This window comes from Panulirus ornatus, chromosome 7 (genome assembly GCF_036320965.1).
Source record: "Panulirus ornatus isolate Po-2019 chromosome 7, ASM3632096v1, whole genome shotgun sequence".
Classification (NCBI taxonomy): domain Eukaryota; kingdom Metazoa; phylum Arthropoda; class Malacostraca; order Decapoda; family Palinuridae; genus Panulirus; species Panulirus ornatus.
The window spans coordinates 29180458-29191172 of NC_092230.1; positions in this window are offsets into that span (position 1 = coordinate 29180458).

A 10715-nucleotide genomic window follows, 5' to 3' on the forward strand; every position below is an offset into this window, starting at 1 on the left:
GAAGAGCAAAAATGGGTATGTTTGAAGGAATAGTAGTCCCAACAATATTATATGGACGCGATGCATAGGCTATAGATAAAGCTGTGCAGAGGAATTTGGATGTTCTGGAAATTGAATGTCTGAGGACAGTATGTGAGGTAGTTCGAAAGAGTAATTGAATGATAAGGGCGAGATGTGGTAATAAAAAGTGTGGTTGAGAGAGCTGAACAATGTGCTAAAATGGTTTGGACATGTGGAGAGAATGAATGAGGAAGGTTGACAAAGACGATGTGTCAAAAGGAAGGGAACAATGAGAACGGGGAGACCAATTGTAGATGGAAAGATATGGTGAAAAAGATTTTGAGCGATCGGGGTCTAAACCTGCAGGAGGGTGAAAGGCGTGCATGGGATAGAGTGAATTGGAGCGATGTGATATACAGGGGTCGACGTGTTGTCACTGCTGTTAAGAACAGAGGACTGAGCGTTAGAGGAAATATCCTCACTTGGCCCCCTTCTCTGTTCCTTCTTTTGGATAATCAGACACGAAAGGGCAGGATTTTTAGCATTCCCGTTCCCTCCCCTTTTAGTTGCCATTTACGACACGTAGGGAATACGTGGGAAGTTCTCTTTTCCTATCCTCAGGCATTTTATATATATATATATATATATTTTTCTTTCAAACTATTCGCCATTTCCCGCATCAGCAAGGTAGCGTTAAGAACAGAGGACTGGGCCTCTGAGGGAATATCCTCACCTGGCCCCCTTCTCTGTTCCTTCTCTTGGAAAGTTAAAAAAACAAAAAAAAAACAAGAGGGGAGGATTTCCAGCCCCCCGCTCCCTCCCCTTTTAGTCGCCTTCTACGACACGCAGGGAATACGTGGGAAGTATTCTTTCTCCCCTATCCCCAGGGATATATATATATATATATATATATATATATATATATATATATATATATATATATATATATATGTGTGTGTGTGTGTGTGTGTGTGTGTGTGTGTGTGTGTGGGTTTCGCCTTCGCGAGGTGATATTGGTAGCAATAGGAGTGGCAGACGACCGACAGCCAGAATAATTTCTAAATCTAAACAACACCATGGCTAGCCTAGTCACTAGAAGCAAAGAGCATATTGGCTCTTCTTCCTTAACATTATGGACAACAAAACTAGCGGCAAACTGTTCTGGTGGACGGTGAAGAAAGTCCACACATTTCTCACACCACATGGTCCTCATCCCCCCACGCGTAAAGCACTTCTGAGCAACACCAACAAGATCCTTCCTCCCAGGTTCATACAGTCACAAGATCCATTCTCCCAAGTGCATACAGTCATACTCATGACATGTAATTAAGAATTAGCCACAAGCCAGCCTCACTCTAAACAGATGAGTCATAAAAATGTCACAAAATCCACCCAGAAACAATAGCGTACTTACCATGCACTCCCCTGACCTATAAAACAATTAAGACTTGAATGAACTTCTCTGTGTTTGACCCTAACAACATACCAAGCTTCTAAGTCAAACACTTCGGCCCAGTTGAAGTCCAAGTAGTCAAACATTCCTTCAAACCACTCCTGGCTGCACAACGAATCCTCAAACACTTAAAAACTTGCTACCATCATACTACCCATCCTGAAATCCTCCAAACCATCCAACTCCCTTTCCCTATTTAACAGTCAATATCCAAACTCATAGGAAATTTGATACACAGCAGAGGTGATCAAAATTTCCCACTCTCACCCACACAACACGGCTTTAAAGCCCAAACACTGCACAACAGTACTGCACAAAGACCTCACACAAGACATCCTGGATGGCTTCAGACAGCCCCAACCCTCTTCTTACAATGCATTAGTGGCAGTATGATATCAGTAAAACATTTGACACTGTCCTCTATCACTTCCTGATAAAAAATAAAAGACAATGATGCCTCTGTGAAGGCGAAAGCTTGATTGAAATAAATGGATAACTATGTTGATCTAACTAGTCTGTGATGATAGTTTTGAAGGTGAAATCACACTTCAGTAGGAGTTTATATAATGTGATTTAAACTGCCTGCATGTTGTGAATCCACAGGAGAATAGTCACATTTGGTGAGACTGAATCATTGTCACTTTCTCTCTAAAGAAATCCATCTTTTCCCGCGCTGTCTTGGAGTTGCAGGAGCCCCATGAAAGGAGTTGTAAGGTTACGTGAGTAATCGTATGATAAATGCTGCCGAATTTTGCGTCAGTGTTTCCCCAGCACCGAACCAGAATGTCAAGGATGTCTGGTGGGTTTCCAGAGGCCTCCGAATCTGTCATCGAGTGACTGTGACCTATCCCACTTAATCAGACACTGTTTCCAGACCTGGCTCTTTTTCTGTCCGTCTGTGCAGCAACCAAGGTCCCACATCCAACCTTTCCTTTTTAGAACACCATCTGCCTACCTCTTTAGGTTTGTTCTTGTTTCTGAAACTCTGCTGTGTATAACTACCTCTTCCCTACACTATCAAATCTCTAACCATATAAACTTTGCCACAGAAGGTGGTTTAAGTTTACTGTAGTACGAGAATGCCCATTGCTCATCTCGTAACTTGAATCTCCCAACTTTGAAGTCATATGACTCAAAATTTCTTCACCATCTTTAACTTTGCTTTTATGGATCGTGTATTTTCCTTCCCAGTATCTCCAATTATGTACAACTCTTCGTCTACTTGACCTGACACAAACCATTAATTTCTTTAGACTCACATGCTGAAATCCTCTGTGAATGGTTTCCAGTGTATACCACATCATGGTTATACTAGGAATGGTCCTAGTAGAGTCGAGGCCATTTCTTTTTCCCTCCTTGATGATCGGAGACAAATAATTGAACACCCAACAAGAGTTTCCGACCGTCACTCGTACATTCTTCATATTTGTTGTCATTCAGACCTCTTAACAACCCCACCAACTCTGTTTCTGTGCCCTTGAGGTCTTCGGACCCCATTCTACCAACTGGGCTCTTTCATCCATTCTATCCCCTTCGAAACGCCAACTCTGGAACTCTGGAAGAGGCTAGTGGTCATCCTTGCATTGCTCTTTCAGTGGCTTTCCTTGGGACCAATGTTGTTTTGCTGGTTGGGATGCCCTCAGCTGTGATGAACGTGTGGCAGAGGTTATATCGGCAGTAGTGGAGTCCCATGTCTCTACTAAATCTTTATCGTTCTTACTTCAATGGCTGCTGTATCATTAGCAGAGCATATCGGACGATACGTCGCATCATATCTTCAGAATTTCACTTTGCCTTCATTTCTGGTTGGAATTATTGTCAGGCTTTTATTCGTTACGTTAAGCACAACCTATTAGAAATAAAGTGTGCTAATTTAACCTCTTTTAGAGATAAATTTCTCTGGTTCTGAACCAAAACCATCTTCTGTAATTCTCTTCTGACCCTGTCAGTCCATAACCAACTCTTCTACAGATAAAGCTGCTCCTCTTCCGAGAGCTTAGTCTCCTCTACCTCTTCTTTGGTTGACTGTATCTATTTCTTCTCCCCAACTCCTACTAAGCCTATATCCTCTCCTATATTTCCCATGAGCAAGGTCTCCTGACCACTATCCTAGCTTCTCATGGGTAAGACGTAGGTTCCGAATGGCATGCTTTCTCGAGAGTCCTTGCGCTACCTCGCAAACGCGGGAGACAGCGACAAAGTATAAAAAAAAAAAAAAAAAAAAAAAAAATATATATATATATATATATATATATATATATATATATATATATATATATATATATATGCAGGGACATGGCGAGATAATCGATTTACCTTCCGCCGAGTATCTTCGACAAGATTTTGTCAAAAGGCAGAGGTAGAGCGTGGCATTATTTAGCGCAGGAAAATTTTGAGTTTACAGTGAAATGGCGTGTTCAGTGCTGTGTGTAAGATTGAGTCTGTGTGTGCTGGTGGACTGAATGCCAGTGGCCCAAACATGTCATGTGAGGCAGAAATAAAAGACATCAGCCTGAGCAAGAGAAGAAAACTTGACATCCACTGCAGTGCTAGCTCATTAAGGCTCCCGATATCCAGGTAGGGGTATCCCTTGGTCGGTGGTTGCTGGCCACCTACTACCAATAGAGAGTACCTATCTACCACGAGTATCTACAAGATTTTGCCGGAATGGCAGGGTTAGCGCGTAACGCTCACCGTACATTTAGCAAATGAAATATTAGTGTTTCCCTCGACCTCCAATCCTTTACTGTAATTATCGATCCTAGGTTCATCTGGCATTGATTTTAACCAAGAGTCTAATCTTATCTTCTCTTGAATGTTTGTGTAGACGCTCCATACTTCTCTTAGGTCTCCTTGGTATTTCATGTATAACCAGTTAGATATTCTCGGCATGTATTCATATATTCCCAGGTAATACTTCTGGTGTGATGTTATCATACTTGCCGTGTTGCCTTCTGGTTTGGAACGATGCTCTTTAGCTTTCCATTTGCTGCTAGGATGATGTTGTCATGTACCCCTCTCTTGTTCCTTCTAAATGTAGAGTTCCAGTTCTTTCAACTAATCGTGGTGGTTTACGTGTTCCAGGCCATTGACTTTGTTTGTACAGCATTTCTGTATCTGAGTTCCTTCAGCCTCTCATGGTAGCTCATGTGTTCCGTTCTCTTGACTTCTCTTGTGAGGTGCTTCTAAGTTCTTTAAGTAGTCTGTCTCTGGTTGGCTGGTTGGTGACCATATGTCACACACGTATATATGTTCGTTTCTCGTGTCTATATATTGAAGATTTTCATCAACAGTTTTCTGTCTCTTGTTATTCTCTTTATACAGCCATTCATTATTTGGCTCGATAATGAGATTCCTTAATATCGTCTCTGAATCTTAGTTTTTCGTTGATGATGATTCCTAGATCCTTGCTGACTGTTTCACTTTCTGTCACTTTTTTCACTTTCTGTCACTTTGAATTGCGTTATTGATCATTGTGCATGACTCTTAGTTGCTTAAATATATCTTTGCTAAATTGCATCAGGTTCACTTCTACTAATTTGAAGATTGCATGTAAGATTTTGTCTCTCTTTTTTGATTATCTTATGATCCTGTTATTTTACTTACTCTGATGTCATCAGCAGAGCACCTGACTATACTCTCCTCTACTTCCCTGTCAATATCGTATATCGTTATTATGATGAGACCTGAATTTGATACCGTTCCTTGTGGTGGTCGATCCTCAATAGCATAGCTTCATCAGACATTATTCCATTTGATACTACTTTGATTTTCTTGGAAACTCATGCATCTTCTTAACTTTCCCAATAATGTTTAGCTTTTATCTTTAGTAGAATTTTTTGTTATGTTTCGTTAAGACAGCAAAATCGAAAAAAAAGGAAGTCCGTTCTCTTTCTCTGCATAAAACCTTTTATAGATGTTATTGTAATGTGCTGATAATTGAGTTTGCCCTGGTTTTCCTGAGAGAGATCATATTGACTTTAATTCGTGTAGTTCTTCTTGATCAGACATTCTAGTTGTGAGTCCCTCAATCACTCTTTCAAAGACTTGTAATTGTGAAGTCCAGCTATCCGATCCATACTGCTTCGTTATTAGCGTAGAGACAGTCCTTTGTGTATCGCTGTTACGTCCTTGATTTTGTAAATGTCTGTTGATTTGCTTCCATCCACGTGGGTTTTGCCTCGTCATCAACATTTTTGATTTCGCTGTTAGTGTGTCCGTCTTTTTTTTTTTTTCCGGAAGGTGGCTGGAATTCCACCTGGGTTTGGTGTGCTGAGATGTCTCCCAAGTTAATATATCATTTTCCGATATTCCAATACGTGAGAGTGTGCTGTCATCTGTTCATCATTTAATTTCTCGTTGCATTCCGTTCACTTGACATCTGCCTATTACCTTGGGGTCTTTTTCATACTATTTTCCATCTTTGAAAGGTCCTATCTTCACTCATTCTCAGTTTTCATCCTTGGGTTTTCAATATTTCTTCACTAACATCCAATATTTTCTCATCCAAGTTCCTTTATTCTTTCTCCGCAGATTGTTAAACTTTTCATCGTTTCCCATGTTCTTCTGTCTCTTGGCGTCCTCCGATTTGCACTGCCTTTCCTTTATTTTTTCTTTATTTTCTCATGGAGTGTTTTCGTGTCTGTATTATGTTACTGTCTTCGAGTTTCTCCATCCAGGTTGCCATGAAAATGCGTTCGTTGACTGCTCTCTGCTCTGTGTCGTTCTGGTTGAAAATCTGTGTAGCTCAAACCTGCTGTCGTTTCTGGTCGATGTATCACGTTGACAGTCATTTACTTTCACACTGTATGTCATTGTTGTGTAAATACTTCCACGATCAGATAAACTTTTATCATTTACATCTCTGCCTGAGAATATTATCATGTTATTTGTTAAGCTTCTTATGTTGTTTCCTCTGGTTGGTTTATGGTTTATCTGTGCAAGGTTGAATGGTTCACAGAGATTGATTAGCCTTTGAAAACTGTTTCATTTCCTCTTCTGTGTCTTTACTTTTTTCTTTGTATTTTTGTATCTATTTTTCCATATTTTTTGTCACTACAACAAAATGTTTTATTCTTCATTAACTCTGGAATGTAAGTGTTGGCTTATTGCAATTCATCATGTAGAAATATTCTTAACTGCATAGTATATCTTTCCATTTTCTTTATGAATGTTGCAATTCTTAGGTTATGGTCTCTTCACTGCCAAACACTACTGTATATGGCTTTTCCATTATCACCAGTTACATAGATTTTGATCATACTTCAGTATGATAGATACCATTCTTTTCCGTATTCCATGGTATACAAGTGTTGGTCTTTCCATTACAGCGTAGTATATCAAACAGTACTTATTCCATCCATGTGTTGGGTATCTATATAGTACAAGGACTAGTGTATATATATCATGATCAATCATAGAAAAAGTATTGACGATGCAGCATAATCCTCAGGCACCGCACACCAACTTCTGCTTCCTTAGATAACTGGTGACAGAGCTGTCTCATTCTCGCCTTTTTCTTACCTTGGTGAGTTGATCAGTGTATCTCTTCCTCTTACTAGTATCATTGCTTATATTCTCACCAGATCTCCACAAGCAAATCAATCCTGTGTTTTGTCTTTCCTGATTATGATTTATTTATCAAGTAGGAAGAGACTGATTTATTATGAGTTTTCATCTCGCGATAGAAAAAAATGTTATTCTTTCTACCTTATCCTTTTATGCCATCTGTGTTCTTAGATATTTGTGTGGACATTATACAGTGCTTTCGGTCTGCTTTCCTAACTATTCTGTAATCTGAGTTCCATCTCTGTTTTCCTTCACTACTCTAAATGGACTTCCATAGTGATAACGATATATAACATTTGATACAGGCTTTATTTGTATGGTTTTTTCTTCATTTTTGACACTGTTACATGATTTAGATGAAGTATTTCTTTCTCTTCATATTGTCTTCCTCAGGTTCACATATCCCTCAACTGCAGTTGGCAGTTTGCTTGTCTTGTTACGTTCCTGCTGGACAATATATAAAAGTGTAACGATAACTACATTTAATTATCTAAGTTTTATAGGATAAGACGATATACTCTAAGCACTAGTTTCTAGAATCTCTTGTATATAGTAAATATTTTGAACATGTTTGTATGTAGTCTGCACTTACATCTCTTGGCTTGATCCATGTATCCACTTCTCTCTTGCTCTGTAGAAGTAGAAATGAAAAGAATTGAAAATGCACATAAGCATAGGGATGAAGTATCAAACGCACACACACAAGGTGAGGAAAGGTTGTGGTTCCCACGGAAATAGAATTGCATTCAAAGTCCAGTTGTACACTTTCTCTCTTACATCACATTAAGTACGTCTTAATAAGTCCCATAGCAATGATACTATGTATTCCGAAAGTATTAACCATTAGAAAGGATATATATATATATATATATATATATATATATATATATATATATATATATATATATATATATATATATATATGTATATGATTATAAAACGAAAATCATATGTGGCTCCGTAGGTGTTTAACCAATTGAACTTAGGATATGAGTATTGGTCGTATTCATCATTCAAATCTGTACCACACACACAGGTATATGGCTGTCTATGGCCAGGAAGCATTAACATGTGAATGCCACAACTCTTAAGACGAGATGAAGGACTGGGGCTTGAAAGGCAAGTTTACCTCCCTTGGCAACCTTTCCCATCCTTCAACTTGTCTGTATATACTGTTTGGTACATCATCCCAACATCTATCTACATATTAAATGTTGTTTTTCCTGTAGACTATACTTTAGTTCATACTTTAAGAGTTTTATGTAGTATTACGCTCATGCTGGTAGAAAGGCCATCTCATTATTTGTATAACAATATTGATCCATTACGCTACCGGTATTTCCACTACAGTATGGTATAGTCACACTTAGTCACCACATTTTCATATAGGGATTCATTATTCCAAGTTCTTGATATCTTCACTACAGGATATAACCATATTGATTCATTATTTCCCATTAAAGTTACCTTCACTACAGGATAATGTAGTTATATTACATAATCATTCCCAGTTACTGGTACCTCACTACAGAATAATGTTGTTATACTGCTACATCATTCCCAATTACTAGTATCTTTAATACAGAATAAGATAGTTATAATGATTCATTATTCCGTTACTGTCATCTTCACTATTGAATAAGATAACAAATGTTGATATTTATTCACAGTCATTGCCATATTCACTACTGCATGATAGACAGTAACTTTAGGTCGGTTAATCCATAATTCACAGCAACAAACATCTTCACCACAAATGATAAAACCATAATGATTCATCATTAGTCTCGGTTACTCTAATCCTCACAACAGAATAGTCTTGACTTCACGATTCACAGTCACTGACATCAGTATAACTAATGAATATTGTTGATTCTATTCCAAGTTACCAAAAGCTTTCTTCTGAAATGATATCAATCTTTGATCTACTGATTCATGATTCTTAGTTTATGAAGTCAAAATCATTCCTTATATCAGGGGATCTCTCTTTTTCAGCGTTATATTATCCAGGCTATCCTCCTAGAGGCTCCTGCAGCCAAAGGATGTGCCACTGGAACCTCTAGAAAGATATACGTGGATAATACCAGGACTATCATGGAAATTGGTCCTAGGGTAATTATTATCATAATTATGTCATAAAAAGAATTCTACCCCTGTATTCCCTGCGTGTCGTAGGAGGTGACTAAAGGGGGCGAGAGCGAGGGGGCTGTATTTCAATTTCTAAAGGATGGAATAGAAGAAGGAATTAAGTGGATGCTCATCCTCCTCGAAGGCTCAGGCTAGGGTGTCTAATGTGTGTAGATGTAACCGAGATGAGGAAAGAAACCTGGTAGTTCTGGCTCAGAGCGAAACAAAAAGCTCAAGGGTAAAGGGGAAGAATGGCTTTGAAATGTTTTAGGACAGTCATGGGTTGGTGAGAGGACAAGAACTAAGGAAGGGGTAGCACTACTGCTGAAGCTGGAGATGTGAAAGTGTGTGGATGTAAGGAAGTGAACTCTGGACAGATGTGGGTGAAAATGGAAGCGGATTGCGAGAGATGGGTGATTATGAGTACCTATGCACCTGGCCTTGAAAGAAAAGACCGTAAGAGGCAAGTGTTTTGGGAGCGGCTGAGTGAGTGTGTCAGCAGTTTTGATGCAAGAGATCGAGTATTAGTGATGGGGTTATATAAATGCGAAGGCGGGTAATGTGTCAGCTGAGGGTAAAATTGGGGAGGGGTTGGGGGACATGGGGTGTTATGCAAGGGGAGGGGATGAAAATGGTGAACAGCTTGTGGAGTTGTGTGCTGTAAAAAGACAGGTAATTGGGAACACCGGGTTGAAAAAGAGGGACATACACAAGTATAAGTATATGAGTTGGAAAGATGGTCAGCGGGCATTACTAGATTACATATAAATTGATAGATGTACAGAAAAGAGACTGTTGGGTGTAAATGTGCAGAGAGGAGCAGCTTGTGGAATATTTGGCCAGTACCTGGTGGAGGCAAGGGCGAAGATTCGTCGAGGTTTTTGAAAAAAAGGAAACATTTTGGGTGAAAGAAAGTGGTGAAAGTAGGTGAGCTTGAAAAAAAAGAATTGAGAAGGAATACCAGTAAAGACTGAATTATAGTGGTAAAGGTGAGAGGAAACGAAGTTCAAGTAGTGGGTGAGGAATGGGAGGTAATTAAGGAAAAAGTACAGGCATGTGCGAGAGATGCGAGTAATATGCGGAAGGTGAGAGGTGGGCAGATTAGAGAGGGTAGTGAGTGATGGGAGGAGAGAATGACAAAAAGTATATGTTATCAGAAGTGGAGGGAACAAGGGGAAGAAGGAGACCAAATTAGATATAGAAAGATGGAGTGAAAAGGATTTTCAGCGATCGAAATCTGAATATGCGGGAGGGTGAAAAGCGTGCACAGGATAGAGTAAACTGAAACGATGTGGTATACTGGGATCGACGTGCTGTCAATGGAATGAATAAGGGCATGTGAAGCTGCCGGGATAAACCATGGAAAGGTCTGTGGGGCCTGTTTGAGGACAGGGAGGTGTGGCTTCGGTGCATTACACATGACAGCTAGAATCGGCGATCATATATATATATATATATATATATATATATATATATATATATATATATATATATATATATATATATATATATATATTAATATAGATAGATAGATAGATAGATAGATAGAGAGAGAGAGAGAGAGAGA